Here is an 18,912-nt window from a genome sequence, read left to right on the forward strand (position 1 = left end):
TCCCAAGATAAGTCATAAAGCCTTGAATAAAGATGAAGGCTAAGAGAGCAAAAGTTATGTAATTCTTCAAACATGAATACTAAACGTACAATTCTGGCAAACCATGTCAGTTACAATCCATTATACTGATGTGTTTATTTGATTCACTGGAAGACAACGAGTGACTTGTGTTTGGAACATAGTCTTCCTTCCCAAAGTTATACTGACTTCTTATGCTGACATTTTTTAAACATGTACAGACAATTTTATTCCCTGGAAAGTAACATATACACAAACAGAGAGACACACACACACACACACACACACACACACACACAAACACACATATATCAGATATTTTGTCAACTTTCAAATATAAAAGGCACAGCACTATTTTCAAATATAACAGTGTACTGTTTTTATTTTAGTTCTGCACAAAGAGCATACAGCATGTTTGTGTATATACGTGTACACGTGTGTGTTCAACCGTGTTACACACAATGCTGCAGTGGCCTGCTCTGCTTCAGCTTGCTCTTTACTGTGCTACACTTGACAGAGAGCTTTTCATGCTGCCTCTTGAGAATGTCTATTTGGCTCTGCAGGTCCTCGCATGCATCCTTCACCTTCTCAAAATCCTGGAGCAGCTTCTTGTTTCTCAGCAGGCTGCAGCGCTGGTACAGGCGCAGATTGTCTGCACGCAGCTTGTCTTTAGCTATCATTACCCCTGCCAGAGCTTTCCGCTTGTTGCCGATCATTGCCTTTATCTTGGCCAGATTGGCTAGTTTGGCCTGGATCTCCAGCTCCACAAAGTTGATCGTTTCTTTGAGATGTGACTGGAACTGAGAGTGGAGGTACACAATACTGAGATTATTTTCTATGCCTTCAAGACTCTACTACTGTACAATACATCTTCCCATCCTACTCCGTGGCAATAAATTGAAATTTCCAAGTTTTGTGATGGGATTTATGGGATGGGTCTTGTTATGTTTTCAAGTCTACTTGACAGTTCCATGGCTATCTAAAAAATCAACAGAAATTGCACCCACATTAGTCTTAATCTACTGAGTTTAACAGGACGTCATACCTCTCTAGTGCTGGTAATTCCTTTCTTTATTCGAATAATCTCCTCTTCATACTCCAAGATCATAGTCTTATAATTCTCATTTTCAAACTTCAGTTTTTCACACTTTGTCGTCTCCTCCAGTTCTCTAATAGATTCTTCCCGGCTTTGTACCCTCATCTGCAGCGCAAGGTTCCGTATTTTTGCAGCAGTGAGCTTATTCTCCGTCTTCTGCTCAGCTGCAAGGAGCCGTTTCACCTCAACAAGAGCTGCCCGCTTCCCCAGCCGCCGGGCGAGAGCCGCAAGGAGTACTTCTTGCATCATCATGATGAAGGCTTGATATTCACAGTCCCACTGCTTCTTCTTCTCCTGGCACCGGGGCCGGAGTTCTTCAACATGCTGCTGGTAGAGCTGTGATTTGCGCTGCCACTGCAACTTTAGGTCCTCTAGAATTTTTAGCTGGTCCTGGTAGCCATGGCGACTCCGCTTTGTACACACAGGCATTGGCACGTTTTCCCTTTCCAACCAGTCAGCTATTATCATCTGCTGCTCGCTGTTCAACTGGCAGAGTTCATCCCTTTCTGACAGGAGGCTCTGCAGAAGCGCTTGGTGTTCCTTATACTCAGCTTCAAGGTTACATCTCTCCATCTCCAGCTGCTCTTTGGAAGCTTCAATGTCATGACATCCATCCAGACCAGCCTTCTGCAGCTGCTCATCTGAACCTAAAATTACAGGGCAGAGTTATACTAAAGAATCATCCAGTTATATTAATTAACAGATGGCAACAGCTGATTTTGCCCTCTTGAAATTGAGCTATGTTCAGATGAGAAGGCTCAGTTTAAAAATATATTATGACTCTTCATATGAAACCATGTGTTAAAAACCAACAGGAATGAATTGCCATGTAATTTTCTCTAGAATGTATAGACTTTATAGTTCTTTACCTTTTTTTCTCTGAAATGGTAGTGGATGGCTACCATTGATTGGAGGTAGAACAAGTTGAGAAAAATGTGTGCTGCCTCTAGTTTCTGGACTGTGCACACCCACATCAAGAGCCTAAACAAAGTATACAAGGTATTTTTCACACAAGAATCTACATACTGACACACAAGCACACATAACCATACACAACCTTCCATCATAGCCAAACAAAGTTTTATTAAAATGTACTAAAAATGTATTTCTATTTCTTTCTTTCTTGAGGCACCAGTACAAATATTTTTAAGGTATCCCATATCATTTAAAGATTCAAAAACACATGCTCCTTCATTTCAGCATTTAAATAAAATGTGTATACACGTACCTGAACATTGTTTGATTTCTGAGCACTGTGGTTTGGTCTTATTGGTGGCAGCTTTGTGCAGCCACCTTTCCTCTGTTCCATATCTTCTGGCGCCTCTCGTCTTTTGATGTGAATTCTAAAGATCGATAAGCCTTTTAGTTTTTGGGTAACAGACCTCAGCCAATTACAATAAGCAGCAACGAAGCAAATGAGTACTATGGGAATGGTGAAAGGCGTGATTAATGTGATAACTTGTGTGACTTCACAGCCCCTTTATTACATCATAATTATGCCACAAGTACCATCTCCACATCAATATCAACTTGCTAAACCTGCTAAACCTTGCACAGTTCAAGGTTTTTTCCCTTTAGATTTTAATCAATTTATCTGCTCATTCAACCACACAAAAATCAAGCTAACGTGTATCAGAAACAGTGCACGCTGTAAACTTCACATGTGTAAAACCTAATAATGAAAGTTGACAATCTGCAAAGGTAGCTAAGCTAGCTAGCTCAGTACTGCAGCTAATATTAGCTACCTATACTAGCCAGTTAACTCTATTGTAGCGTCAGTACTTTTTAAACCTTCTAGTTTAAAATATTTTAATGACCGAGTATACGCACACACACACACACAGAGGAATACAACACCTTACATTATAGCAACAGAAGTAACTATAGCAGCAGCAGTATTCCCCAGAGGAATACAACACCTTACATTATAGCAACAGAAGTAACTATAGCAACAGCAGTATTCCCCAGAATACAACACCTTACATTACAGCAACAGAAGTAACTATAGCAGCAGTAGTATTCACCAGAGGAATACAACACCTTACATTATAGCAACAGAAGTAACTATAGCAGCAGTAGTATTCACCAGAGGACTACAACACCTTACATTATAGCAACAGCGGTATTCTCCAAAGGACTACAATACTTTACATAACGGGTATCCATAGCAATAGCAGAATTCTCCAGAGGCATACAACTTCAGGCGCATATCCTGTCATTAATCTTGCCACATTGCATTACTTGAAGCACAAAACCTGATAATCTGAGATTTATCTGGGATTGGATAGGTAAAAGGCATACTTGAAACGTACTTGATACTTAAAGCCAAAAGACCTAGATGTGCTTGCACTTGTTTTCTGTAGCCACCACCTTTTTTGTTGTGCGTGTCTGTATATGGTCTCATTAATGGGTGTGTAATGAAGACCATCAATAAGGAAGGTTAAATGGCTACTCTATCTTCTGTGCCACAGAGCTGGCTCTTTGATCTGGTGGTCAGGGCACATGTTTGTTATGGATGTGGATGTGGATTTGCTACCACACTGTCCTCAGCCTTCATGTCTTTACTTTTTTTTAAAGATTGGAGTTCTGTTATGGTGGTATGTTCATCAGACTTGAGGTGCTTGTTAAGGCATCATACAATTTTTTAAAACAATTAGATCTGCAGCAGATTATATTATTTGTGATACCTTTAAAGGGTAACGAGTCAGACTGTCAGCACGTGAATCAAATGAAAGCGTACAACATAAAGCATACAGTCGTGGCCACACATTTGAGACTAGCACACATTTTGGTTTTCACAAATGTTGCTGCTTTAGTTTTTATGGTAGCAATTTCCATTCTACATCGGTGAAGAGTGATTAGATGAATTGCAATTAATTGCAAAGTCATTCCTTACCATGAAAATTAACAATCACAAAAATTACTGCATTCAAGCCACTGCATTTCAGCCCTGCCACAAAATGGCCTGCTAACATAATTTCAGTGATCATATCAGCTACTCACCACTCTGGTGGGTTTATTTGTAAACATATCAACTACTCACCACTCTGGTGGATCAAAGCAGATAAAACCACACAAGCTGAGGTGTTATCCAGCTAGGAGTGTGTCTTTAGCTAAACCCCAACTTGTGGTAAACACCCACGTGCGGTAAACCCCATTTTATGGTCATAACATCTGGTGCACGTCACGCCGTGCTGTCACACATCTGCACTGAAGGCTTCGGTGCGAGCCTACGTCTTGTGTTGTGATCATCCATAGGGGTTTCTTGTTCTTTTAGGTAAAAATCTAAAATAAATGTGTTCTCCATCTTAATTAATCATATATTGGCTCTAATGCACCTAAAGAAAATGTGTGTTAAGGCATATGTTGAACAGAAAAGTTTCATTTTTTGGAAATTCAAACCTTCCCTTTTTCTATTAAATCCACTACATTTATAAAGATCACTTTCTTAGCTACTCATAAGGAAGGTGAATAACATATAGAGCAATACTGTGCAAATAGCTAATCAGTTCACTATAGTATATTTTGAGATCACATGAAAAAAAATCTAATTATCAATTCACTGTGATATTCTTGGAAAACACTTTGCAACATATTCAATATATGACAGCAATGTTTTTACTGTAGGAATTTGGAGTATTTGGATGGCAAGCTTGTGTAAAATGTCTCTTTGGATCACTAAATACATAGCACATATTGAATCTTTATAAAATAAACAGATCAACTAATCCATTAAATTCGTGAAATACACTCTCTTATATAGTTACTTTTAGTATGACTAAGTTGTTTTTACTGTAGAAATTTGGAGTAATGGGATGGCAATATGCTGTTAAATGTGTATTCAATTCACTATATATCACTACTTGAAGCTCTATAATAGTCTGAAATAGTTGCATGAAACAGTAATTTCGCATAAGTGGCGGTATTCCTAACGGACCTGCTAAAGCCACAAACTACAGGAACCGCTGTGGCTGTGGTTAGATATCTAGACACAACTCATAATTTTAACTAATCATCCCATCGTAAATATCTTAGCCAGGTTAGCGCCTGGCCTGTATAAGAAAGCTAGCCAGCCTAGCTAAAATATCGTAGCTAGGAAACTGAAAGTAACGTTTACTCGGAACTCTGCTGAATATTGGTATCTTATAGGTTAGTTAGACTTAAGATAACCGTGTAGCTGTCTTAATATTCATGAATATTATCCTATGAGAGCTATCTATGCAGTTAACACTAGCTTACTATATTACTAGCTAGCATTAGCTGAACAGTTATATATAGTTAAGGTAACAACCGCAGCCGCATATATCTGAACTAACCTTGTTCAGATGACATTGTGTTAAACAGGTCACACACGATGTCAAGTTTATGGTTAGTTAGCTATTTTTATTACATTACTCTTATAGAAGCACCAAACCAAAATTATTTTTAGCTGGGTGGCTAACTGTTTATTGTTATGCTAACTGGGCGTTTTCACAGATGTGCCTTTACTCATACCAGGTGAGAAACAGCTGCTCACTAAGACTTTGACCTTTTGAGTGTTTCGCATTTTCCTATGGTATTGGTGAGATGGCGATGGATCAGAGCTTCACAACATTATTGTGCTGTTAAGTGTCTATGTTTGCATGTGTGTGCTGACTGACACAAGCTCCTGAGCTCTGCATGTGGCCTGCCTGGCAGGATGTCGTGTGTGAGGATGGCTTGGAGGACTACTATGCACAATCCTCTTTGGCTGACTGGATCCAGCACGTGCTCAACCACCTGAACTCATCACCTGGGTCCTTTGAGTCAGACACTGATGACATCACGTCCACGCGGAATTACTGTGTGACCACAGTGGAGACGCTGCTACAGGAGCTTGTAGAGCTCATTTTCACACAGGTACACACACAGATGACACCAATAATAAACACTGATCACATATGTACTATTTAACCCTTTAAAGTCAAGTGAAAGTACGGACAAATGAAATTCACACACCTGTTGGATGATCTGAAAATGAGTGCTCTCACTGAAAATGAGTGCTCTCACACAGTACCTGTGTGCCTCTCCCTGAGCTTCCCAGAGTAACAGTAGCTGTGCGCCTCTTCCCGAGTGTCCCAGAGTAACAGTAGCTGTGCGCCTCTCCCTGAGCGTCCCAGAGTAACAGTAGCTATGCGCCTCTCCCCGAGCATCCCAGAGTAACAGTAGCTATGCTTCTCTCTTCGAGCGTCCCAGAGTAACAGTAGCTGTGCACCTCTCCCCATTCTACATGGGCAGAATGCTCTGGTATGAATGAATCAATGAATGAATGAATGCCTGCTCTGGTAGTAAACAAGCTATACACACTACATGGTGTGATGAAACAGATGCTGTACTGCTAATTTTAGGACAATATATGGTAATTGGAATTATCTGTTAATCTGTGTTGAATAAATGGACTGGCTAATCTCACCTCCAGATTGCTTTACTATTAGTCACAAATACTTCCTGTTACAAAGTTTTTAAATGTGGTAGTGCTGTGGAAGACCAACACGCTTGCTGTAGAGTAAAATTACAAAATAAAAGCCACAGCAAATGTGATAAAGTGATGGCCCCTGTTGTTCAATGTATGTGTGTGTACTTGTGTGTGTGTACATATCTGCGTGCGTGCACGCATGTGTGTGTGCATATGTGTGTGTGTGACAGGAACCAGCTGTGTTGTGGGAAACACTACTGCAGAGAGGTAGAGGGGCAAGAGGCACGTTGTTAATTTGTTAGATGTTTAGATGGTTGTGATTCATATTGTGTCTCGCTCTCGCTCTCTTTCTCTCAGTGCTGCACTCTATCTGGTTAAAGTGTTGAGGGGTGTGGTGAAGGAAACGGATGCAGCACACACTCCTGCCACACAGGTGTAGTATAACACATCCACACACTGCTCCTGTGTGTGTGTGTGTGTGTGTGTGTGTAGTATAGCACCAACACACTGCTCCTTTGACTAATGGTGTGTTCTGTTTAGACTGGTGAGAGGTTGGTAGTTTTGTTGTTGTGCATGTGTGTGTATGTATGTGAGTGTGTTCTGGTCAGGCTGGTGAGATGAAGGTGATTTTATTGTTGTGTATGTATGCAGGAGAGGATCATGGGTAAGGTGGACGTAGCCAGAGTAACTTCCTGTTTCAGAAACGCCTCGTGTCCTTGTGTCACGTCCACAGACCGGAGCGTTCCCCGTTTCCCGGGCAACCTAGTTATTTCTGGGTTTATGTCAGTTTCTGTGGTTATCTGTCTCCTCCCCTTAGTCTCCAGCTGTTTTGAGTTTGTCCCTAATTGTAATGTTATAAAAACCCCGTCCCTACGTATCCTGTTTGTTGGTCATTGGCTTAGTGTGGCTCGCATGGTTTCTGGTCAGTTCTCGTTTGGTCGCTATCATTGCATTTCTAGTCCGATCTCATTGTTTGGTTACTCTTGCTGCATGTTGCTTTCCTTGTTTAGTTCTGTATCTTCGTGCTCAATATTGTTTTTTCATCTTATATAGCCTAGTTCTGTGTTCCCGTTTGTCTGTCTTTATGCTCACCGTTATCTTATATTATTGTTGTTCTGTTAGTCTTTCTCTAATGTTTTATTCCCTCATTGCCCATTTCTCGCCATCACCCTGTTATCATCTTATTTTTCTGTTAGTCTGTTTGTTCTTCATTCTATTCTATATTGTTAGTCTGTGTTGATTATTATTAAATGTATTATTTGTTTATTCTAGTCAATCAGTTTGGTTTGTTATGGCGTCGTCACTTCGCACGTGTGTTCGCTCTCCACCCCCTCCCGCGTTACACCTTGATGACTCGCCGAAAAAGCCCCCTCACAGGGGATGTTCATCGACCTCTTCAACAGATTCCCTGTGAGAGAAAACACACACACCACTTTCACAAACAGCCTCACATACAAACGGGTACCACACACAGACATATAAATTCAGCACATACTCAAAACATGCAAAAACACACATTTGTTCATATTTGGTACCTACAGAATTGAATCTATTCTGGTCTTATTGTTGAGTTACTGTAATATAATAACATTCTTGTTCTCCACCTGCATCTGCTGGTGATGGCGCTTTTAGAATAATGTTACACAACAGGGTTAATGCTCTACATAACAGTAGTGTAGTGGGTTAGCCACCTTAGCCAGTGCTGAACAGTGCTGTTGAAATGTGAGTTCTCACGAATGCCTTTATACTAAAGAATATGTGTGGTTTATGCAGTAAATAAGTTCATTGGTGAAAAAACTACTAATCCCTTTCCCTTTTGATTTCATTGCATGGGACAGCTAGTCTATTTAATGTTTTCAGGGGAGAGTTTTACTAAAGTTTGGAGTGTGAGGGAAAATGAGAAAATAATTAGATAGTTCACCTAATCACTAGTGGACAATAGTAGAAACACATTATCCTGAGTACACAAGAGAACCTAGCCTTCATAATCATTATAAATAGTTGTGCAGAGGAAAATGAACTCACCTTACCTACAAGGCAGTAGTTAAGAGGTAGGGGGTTCTACAAGAAGAAAATCTGACATTCTTCCATCAGTGCATATAAATGGAATGTAATACATTTTCAGTGCAAAAATACACCTGCCTGTAAATATTTTACAAAACCTCTATAGCTTTGTCTGATCATAATTAAAATATACTGTATTTGGAAACAAAGGTAAGACAACAGTGGTAAAACATTCAGTGATTGGAAGTTTATCATAATGAATTGCTGGCTGGTCACATTACCCAAAAAGTTGGGTGTTTTGTTTTTTAAATAAACACCCTGCTGTGACACAGCTCACAGGTGAGGGTACTAATCCTCCCCAGAAAGCAAGACTTAGAGAATGTGTGTGTCCAAGTTGAAACCTAAGAGATGATTGCCCCTTTTCTAAATGTATTTCTACTCCATAAAAAAATATTTTGTTTTACACAGACCAAGGTGTCATGTTCCCTTCAATAGTTGTTACAAGGCACTTTTGATCATTTTAAGAAATGTTGATATGGAAATATCTAAATACTGTTTGCATTAGTGATAAAAGTGGGATTGATTATTTTATCACCCAAACAGTGTGTGTGTGTGTTTGTAAAAGCTGATATCTATCCGTAAAGCATCCTTGAGTCTGAGAAATATATATAAATGTATATATTATTATGTAACTAATAAGAAGAAGAGGAAGAAGGAGGAGGAGGAGGAGGAGGAAGAGTCTACTCTGATGTGCAGGATCCCCTCCACTAGAACTTCATGTAGGAGATGTTCTATTGTACAATGTACAATCAGTGTAGATGGACCACACACAGGTGATGTATTTTCTGTTTATTAAGTTACTTAAAACAATAAGAACGGTTCATATTACTGGTCAGTAAATGCGTTTATTATTCAAAACAGTGAGTTTCACTATATTTTCATTGTCTTAATACTGAAGTATATAGTTCAAACTAATGAAAACAAAACAGCAGATTATAATAAATACTCACTTTTTACTGGAGCCAAAGTCATGTCGGTGTCTGTGTTCTTTCCTAAAACGACAGCAGACTTATAAGCAACCAAAAATCACACAGATAGAAACATAAAGAAAATAAAATCTTGCTATTTGATTTATACCCAAACTGACGACCTCTGTGGTTGCTGCTAAACACAAAGTCCGGGAATTGTTTTCTCCTACCACTGATAGCTAGCTAGGCAGGACAGTTAGCTCATTCAAATAAAGGCTACTCGGCTCTGGACCTCGATATTCTCTCCGTAGTTACAACTGCTACACTTTCCCCAAAACCGACGGCGCACAATTTCAATCATTTCTAATCTCCCGGTTTCATGAGGATGGTAGGGAAAACTTACCCGATATTCTGCCATGACGCGATCAAAGTCGTTATAACAGAAAACTGCCCTGTGCACTAAAATATATATACTCGCCATGTGGCGTCATAATAGACTTGGTTACCCCAACAACAGCCATTATGAAGTAGGCAGCAAGGAGTGCTGTGAAACTCTATTAATATTCATAAAACCGCCAATCATGATATTAACACATTATTCACAATAATTAACAAGACAGAAGGAACATTCTTGATTAATGTCGTCTTGAAAGCCTTGTACAGACTATGTCATATGGTTAAAAAGCTATAATAACAAACCAGACTGCGGTACATGTCAGATATAATAACAATAATTTAAACAGGAGTACATAAAATCTTGCTATTTGATTTACACATGAGGTTACCTGAGAGTATCCTGAACATGACTGTGCTCAGGCAGGTTAAAGTCTTACCTTCTACGGTGACCCTAAAGGTGAATACAATCTCCTTATTCCTGATGTCCCATATGATGTAAACGCCACTGTCAGACTCTTTCAGCTGCAGACTGGAACTGAATGACACTCTCTGTTCATACTCAGAGACACACTGACCTGACTGCGTTTGGACTGGGGTCACTAGTCCTGTTAATAAACATCTCAACTGGCACTGAGATGGGAACAACCAGGATAAGAGATTCTCCAGGATTAAGCTGCCTGGAAACCTCAGGAGCAGCAAGGACACACACACACAGATAACCACCACATGGACTTACCTTGTTTTTTATTCTCCATTTGCAAATAATTAGTAAGGAAAATAAAGGAGGACACTTACCCTCTATCCATAGACACACAGCACAGATCCCTACACCATCAGCATATAATTTAACATCATTTTTCCATCAATGACTGATCAGGTGAAATAAGTCAGCATGAAAATAACAAAACGCCCAGGTCTGACTGGCAAGTCTGTGTTAACACTAGCTAGTTAGCAAACACTACCTAGCTAGCAAAGTATTGACCAGAACATTTCCTGCTTGTATATTAATCCAACGAGTCAGGTTTTTCTAAATTTGTTTTTAAAGATTTGCTTCGCTTGGTATGTAGTGTATCTCAAGGAAATCAAAGCAATTTTGTTCATTTGTACTGGAATAAAAACCCTTTTATGCTGAACGACGTTAACTCGCTGTTAATGGAACTGTACTGTTAGCAGATAGCTAAGTTACACAGCATTAAATAGTAAATCTACTAGTATTTGTGGCATTCACAAATACTTGATGAAGTTGTCGATGCCTTGTCTGTCATCTTTGGACTGAAGAATCTACATGTCATCAGCAGACAGCTTTATAAATCACAGAGACAACACATTACTGTGGTGACCCGCTTCAGGTAAGCGGTGTAACGGAATTAAACGTGAATGACAGACGGAGAAGTTCGCACGGTATACACACACGACTGCAGCCCTGAGAAGCGGCAGCTTTGGAGACTTTATTTTCATTCATCTTAGGGCCAAGTCACTTTATTCCATTTTTTAAGTAAGTGAGAAGTCAACAAATTTACAACTGGACTCCCCCCAAATTAATATACAGTACTCGGATGTCAGTGGGTGAATACAATACACAGCGCCTCCATTTTGGAGGTAACTCAAACTCCTTTTACAAGTATCCCAGTAGTGCACCGTGATGATAAAGACTTAATATTCATACATGCACCGTACACGTCGCTATATATGTCTGAGAACAGAGTTCAAAGTAAGCTAAATATCAAGCATACAGTTTCAAATAAAACGATAAAGGATTCTGGTACTTAATTTTCAAATGACGGTTAGAAATTCCAGATACCACACAATATAAGCATATATAAACCTGACATATGATAGATAATTTACACAGTAGCAGTTTCTACTTGAAACGTGTTACAAAGGGACCCTGTTGTTGTTCTTCATTCGCCGCTATTCCGATATGCCTCTGCCTATAATTCCTGGTATTTGCACTGACTGGGTCTATGAAAGCAGGGAGCAGGCGTATGTGTCTGTCAAGGCTGTTGTGCGTTTGGAAGCGGTCTCAATGTCCAGTCTCTGCTCATCCCAGGAACTGCTACCATTACCAGCACATCAAAAATCCTTCCACTGTCTACATGTTGTAAACAGCTTAAAGAGAATTTACATACTGAAACTTGTTCTATGAAATTTACGTGTTTATGGGTTTTATGGTGCCTTATTCTCTCTCTACATGTGTCTATATATCCTGTCAGATAGTGAGTGAAGTGACTGGTCTACATTTTACATCAGTACATCTTTATTTATTTCCACATTTTTTAAACATGGAACTAATTCTTCATAAAGGAGAGCATAAACACATCATCACTTGTGAAGTGTTTACTTTTTATTTTTTTAAACATGGAGCTTATCCTCTGTGAGAAAGAGCTCTGACACATCTTCTCCAGAGAGTTCGGCTTCTGGTGTAGATCTAAAACAAGGAGAAAGAAATACCATCAGAAACAAAATGGTGTTTAACATTCGCACTTTCTAAAAAGCAAACTGTTTTTCTCTGCTTCCGAAGAGCTACTTTTATGCACACCAGAACTCAAAGCTTGGTCTTCTTCCTCCATGGACTGTCATGCTACTAAATTCATTAAGAACATAAATATATAAAATAGACCACTACTTTACCTTCCTGACAGTTCTTGAGATCCTCCCCATTAGGCGATGTATCCAGTGTGTCTGCCTGGTCTTAGCTTCAGCCACACCAGATACAGTGGTCCTTACTGTTGTTGGCTTTGCAGATCCGGGGCCGTCTATGGAGGGACAGTAGAGGAACTGGGCCAGATCTTTCCTCTGAATAACCTTAACAAATGATAAAGCTCCTCCAAGCACCAGACCACCACTGATGAATGCTTGGTTCACATTCACATTTTTCCTGGCCTTAATTCTTCTGAGGAGCTCATCATACACAGCTTCAATGACTGAACTGTGGAACTTCTCAGGGAGGTCCATCCTATCCTCCACATGCACTCCAGTTGCACTGAACAAAAGTCCATGCACACATTCAGCTGCAGAGGTAAAATGGCCACTCCATGGTTCTGTCACCTGTGACCCAGCAATACCTGTACAGAATTCCTTTTGTACCTTCAGGAAAACTGTACGAAGACAGTGGCGTACTGCACAAAGTGAGACAGTAGGAACCCCAAAGTGTGTTGTGCTCGTTTGGGGTTCTGAGCCATATGAGGTTCTTTCATTGGTGGAAGCCGTTGATAATTTTACCTCGATCTTCTGTAACTCAGCATTACAAACACCAGTGTAAACAGAATAGTTCCAAGTCAAAAAAGCCGAAAAATCGACCGCCGTAAATCGGCGGGGCTACATAATGAAAATACACAGTGTCAATACCGGAGGCTAAAAGGCAACAAACATAGCTCAGCTAACGATAACCACATGTTTGGGCTAATGTTAGCTAGCTAGTTAGCTAGCTAGCTAATATTAGATATGAAATGCCTAAACCCTACCGTTAGTTAACAAGCTAGCTAGCATTAGCATAGTGAACTAAATACCCAAACTGACGACCTCTGTGGTTGCTGCTAAACACAAAGTCCGGGAATTGTTTTCTCCTACCACTGATAGCTAGCTAGGCAGGACAGTTAGCTCATTCAAATAAAGGCTACTCGGCTCTGGACCTCGATATTCTCTCCGTAGTTACAACTGCTACACTTTCCCCAAAACCGACGGCGCACAATTTCAATCATTTCTAATCTCCCGGTTTCATGAGGATGGTAGGGAAAACTTACCCGATATTCTGCCATGACGCGATCAAAGTCGTTATAACAGAAAACTGCCCTGTGCACTAAAATATATATACTCGCCATGTGGCGTCATAATAGACTTGGTTACCCCAACAACAGCCATTATGAAGTAGGCAGCAGGGAGTGCTGTGAAACTGTATTAATATTCATAAAACCGCCAATCATGATATTAACACATTATTCACAATAATTAACAAGACAGAAGGAACATTCTTGATTAATGTCGTCTTGAAAGCCTTGTACAGACTATGTCATATGGTTAAAAAGCTATAATAACAAACCAGACTGCGGTACATGTCAGATATAATAACAATAATTTAAACAGGAGTACATAAAATTCTTAAGAAGTAATATGGGCTAACCCATATAATTAGTATCATAATGGGTAATGTTTGTCCATGACACATGAATTGGAATAATACCATTAATTGATAATAAATTACTTCTAATTAATTATTGACAGAAAAGTAATCCACATAGCTGTTCTATAGCTGATCTTATATTCTGGTCAGTTCTCATTTGGTTGCCATCATTGCATTTCTAGTCCAATCTCATTTGTTCTCTGTGTTTGGTTACTCTTGCTGCATGTTGCTTTCCTTGTTTAGTTCTGTATCTTCGTGCTCAATATTGTTTGTTTTTATGCTCACCGTTATGTTTTATTATTGTTGTTCTGTTAGTCTTTCTCTAATGTTTTATTCCCTCGTTGCCTATTTCTCGCCATCACCCTGTTATCATCTTATTTTTCTGTTAGTCTGTTTGTTCTTCATTCTATTCTATATTGTTAGTCTGTGTTGATTATTATTAAATGTATTATTTGTTTATTCTAGTCAATCAGTTTGGTTTGTTATGGCGTCGTCACTTCGCACGTGTGTATGCTCTCCACCCCCTCCCGCGTTACACCTTGATGACTCGCCGAAAAAGCCCCCTCACAGGAGACATGTTCATCGACCTCTTCAACAGATTCCCTGTGAGAGAAAACACACACACCACTTTCACAAACAGGCTCACATACAAAGGGGTACCACACACAGACATATAAATTCAGCACATACTCAAAACATGCAAAAACACACATTTGTTCATATTTGGTACCTACAGAATTGAATCTATTCTGGTCTTATTGTTGAGTTACTGTAATATAATAACATTCATGTTCTCCACCTGCATCTGCTGGTGATGGCGCTTTTAGAATAATGTTACACAACAGGGTTAATGCTCTACATAACAGTAGTGTAGTGGGTTAGCCACCTTAGCCAGTGCTGAACAGTGCTGTTGAAATGTGAGTTCTCACTAATGCCTTTATACTAAAGAATATGTGTGGTTTATGCAGTAAAAAGGTTCATTGGTGAAAAAAGTACTAATCCCTTTCCCTTTTGATTTCATTGCGTGGGACAGCTAGTCTATTTAATGTTTTCAGGGGAGAGTTTTACTAAAGCTTGGAGTGTGAGGGAAAACGAGAAAATAATTAGATAGTACGCCTAATCACTAGTGGACAATAGTAGAAACACATTATCCTGAGTACACAGGAGAACCTAGCCTTCATAATCATTATAAATAGTTGTGCAGATGAAAACGAACTCACCTTACCTACAAGGCAGTAGTTAAGAGGTAGGGGGCTCTACAAGAAGAAAATCTGACATTCTTCCATCAGTGCATATAAATGGAATGTAATACATTTTCAGTGCAAAAATACACCTGCCTGTAAATATTTTACAAAACCTCTATAGCTTTGTCTGATCATAATTAAAATATACTGTATTTGGAAACAAAGGTAAGACAACAGTGGTAAAACATTCAGTGATTAGAAGTTCATCATAATGAATTGCTGGCTGATAACATTACCCAAAAAGTTGGGTGTTTTGTTTTTTAAATAAACATCCTGCTGTGACACAGCTCACAGGTGATGGTACTAATCCTCCCCAGAAAGCAAGACTTAGCGAATGTATGTGTCCAAGTTGAAACCTAAGAGATGATTGCCCCTTTTCTATATTTATTTCTACTCCATAAAAAAAAAATCTGTTTTACACAGACCAAGGTGTCATGTTCCCTTCAATAGTTGTTACAAAGGCACTTTTGATCATTTTAAGAAAGAAATGTTGATATGGAAATATGTAAATACTGTTTGCATTAGTGATAAAAGTGGGATTGATTATTTTATCACCTAATCAGTGTGTGTGTGTGTGTTTGTAAAAGCTGATATCTATCCATAAAGCATCCTTGAGTCTGAGAAATATATATAAATGTATATATTATTATGTAACTAATAAGAAGAAGAGGAAGCGGGAGGAGGAGGAGGAGGAGGAGGAAGAGTCTACTCTGATGTGCAGGATCCCCTCCAGTAGAACTTCATGTAGGAGACGTTCTACTGTACAATGTACAATTAGTGTAGATGGACCACACACAGGTGATGTATTTTCTGTTTATTAAGTTACTTAAAACAATAGGAACGGTTCATATTACTGGTCAGTAAATGCATTTATTATTCAAAACAGTGAGTTTCACTATATTTTGATTGTCTTAATACTGAAGTATACAGTTCAAACTAATGAAAATACAAAACAGCAGATTATAATAAATACTCACCTTTTACTGGAGCCAAAGTCATGTCGGTGTCTGTGTTCTTTCCTAAAACGACAGCAGACTTATAAGCAACCAAAAATCATACAGATAGAAACATAAAGAAAATAAAATCTTGCTATTTGATTTACACATGAGGTTACCTGAGAGTATCCTGAACATGACTGTGCTCAGGCAGGTTAAAGTCTTACCTTCTACGGTGACCCTAAAGGTGAATACAATCTCCTTATTCCTGATGTCCCATATGATGTAAACGCCACTGTCAGACTCTTTCAGCTGCAGACTGGAACTGAATGACAATTTCTGTTCATACTCAGAGACACACTGACCTGACTGCGTTTGGACTGATCATGTCTGTTATTAAGCGCAGTGATTAAACATCCACAGTGTTGGCCAGAAAAGGTCAGTGCACATTTAGATTTAAAAATGTACACCCAGGGGCCTGTTTCAGAAAGTGGGTTTAGTGAAAACTGTGAAAATCACACAGAATATGGAGCAGTCCCCATTTATTGGATGTAAAAGTAAAAGATGTCAAAAACAGATGTCTGTCTTAGAACAGCAATGTTAATCACCTCAAAAATGATGGACGTGCTAATAGCAGTTTTCCTGCATGCACTGCCTTTAGCAGAATGCGTGCCAACAGTTTGGAGTTACTCATCCATGCAGTCTGTACTTCACATGTGGACTTGCTATCCAAATGCATCATTTTTTTCTTTCTTTTTTCCATTTTCATTCGATAAAGCTGTGATTGCATATGAGGTAATGTAAGCCAACAAAATGAGTCATTTCCAGCACAACCTTGGCCGATGGAATGTTTGCTGAGCGAATATCTGACAACAGTTAACCAGGCTTGAATATCTTTACAGTTAACCAGGTGTTCCTTGCACTTGGTCAGCTTCTCTAACTGCACAGTATTGGCTTTTAAAGTGTTCTTCCAGTATATCATATAACAAATTGCACATTAATGTTTATTTTGTGTGTGGTTCCTTCTTCAGTGTCCAGGCTGTCCTGTTTTAAGAAGTTTGCTTATTTCAGCAACATCGTTAAGGTTTTACACACTGGAAAATTTTTACAGCATATTTTTATTCATATACAGTATAAGTAACATCTATTTAACTCATATGTGCACCAACTACACCCCCCACCACCACCAACACCACCACTGTTAGAAAAAAAAGAAAAACCTGCACTTCCTCTTACCCTTCTCTCTCTCTAGCATGCCCTGCTTACTGGACAAATGGGTCTTTCTAGTAAAATTGATCAGTCAGGGACAGGTGTCCCAACCGCAGCTTCAGTTTGAGCAGTAGCTCAGTGTTTACTGCTGATTCACGGACGCGATAACATAAATATGCGCCACAACCTGGACTCCCACAGAGCCACATTCAATAACACGGACAGACACATGTGTGCACACTCACTGAGTCAAAACGTACTTTCACCTTTGGCCTGAAGATGAATCCCTGCGGTCAAGAACAAAATCTAAAACTCAAACAAAACGCTATGACTAACAATGATGGCATAATTTCATTTTAATAGCAAAATACTATTATTGTATAAATGCATAAATGTTGCAATTTTCTATCTACGGATGAGCGACAGGTAAAATGACATCTGTGAGATTAATTTCAAATGAATTTAAGTTAACCTAAGGTAATGGAGTACTTAATAAAAATCTTTGCCATCTAAGATTGCTGAAAGTGCAAAGAATAGTCTCTTCCACATAGCTCTAACTGGTGTTTCTGATCTTTCTTCCGAGTCGGGTAGGCCAACAACAGGCTGTGTAAACATTGTTTTTTTCTTTTGTTTTGTTTATAATTCCACTCATAATGTTACATCCTATTTTAACAGAAATTATTCAAGAGAAATAAAACCTCGTATATTTCATTTATTCAATTCTTGTATGCACTCTCAAAGGTTCTAAAGTTGCCTGAGATACCGAGTTTTTGTGTAACTGATCATTATTACGTAGTAAACTAAGTCACGCAACTATATGATATGTGCTAAGCATTTAAACCAAAACACTAAACAATCTTCATTCTTGTCGGTGGCTTTATCGATAACAAACCCAGCTGAAAGGTACGTGCACTAAAAAGTACTGCACTAAATGTGTTCAGATTGTATACATTTTAAATCCTTCATCATAAATATTTAATCCAATACATGTTGACGTGTAATTTGGCTACCACCGATATCGAATGTTCTATAAAGTAAACAGTCGTAATGCAGTTACTTTGAAATTCAAAATATTCCTGCCCATACAAGAAAGAAAAATGAGTTTAGATTCTGTAAACCTTTGCATGTGCAGTTCCTTTATACTCCACCGTTAGGGAGCGAGCATTATTAGATTAAGCGCGTTAATGTCGTGCTAGTCTGATCATTAACAAACAACCAAATGCGACGCAAAAGGAGGAGTTTTTGGCAACTGTCAAACCCCATCCTGGACAGCTATCGCCTTTTCATCTGCCTCTGCACGCACATTACTTTTGTTCAAAGGCTGCGTCTTTTAATTAATCTATTTCGCTGTGCAAAATAAGTCGGTTAGATAATTATTTGTTGTTGATGCGGAGAAGCTTTGGAACAATGCTGTGCTGGCTATCTGCACTTTGTTAGCTAGCTAGCTATAGCGGGCGGTAGATTCACCATTATTTGTTATTATTATTT

General features: G+C 39.0%; 1 long non-coding RNA gene across 1 annotated transcript; it reads left to right on the forward strand.

Annotated features, from left to right (window-relative positions):
* The first annotated feature begins 5,654 nt into the window (after nucleotides 1–5,654).
* Nucleotides 5,655–7,529, forward strand: LOC145657501 (uncharacterized). The gene is made up of 3 exons (XR_014123237.1): nucleotides 5,655–5,992; nucleotides 6,906–6,981; nucleotides 7,200–7,529. It is a non-coding gene; the product is annotated as an uncharacterized LOC145657501 (long non-coding RNA).
* Nucleotides 7,530–18,912: the final 11,383 nt, after the last annotated feature.

The sequence above is a fragment of the Electrophorus electricus genome, chromosome 1 (assembly GCF_041902795.1).
Source record: "Electrophorus electricus isolate QZ-2024a chromosome 1, ASM4190279v1, whole genome shotgun sequence".
NCBI lineage: Eukaryota > Metazoa > Chordata > Actinopteri > Gymnotiformes > Gymnotidae > Electrophorus > Electrophorus electricus.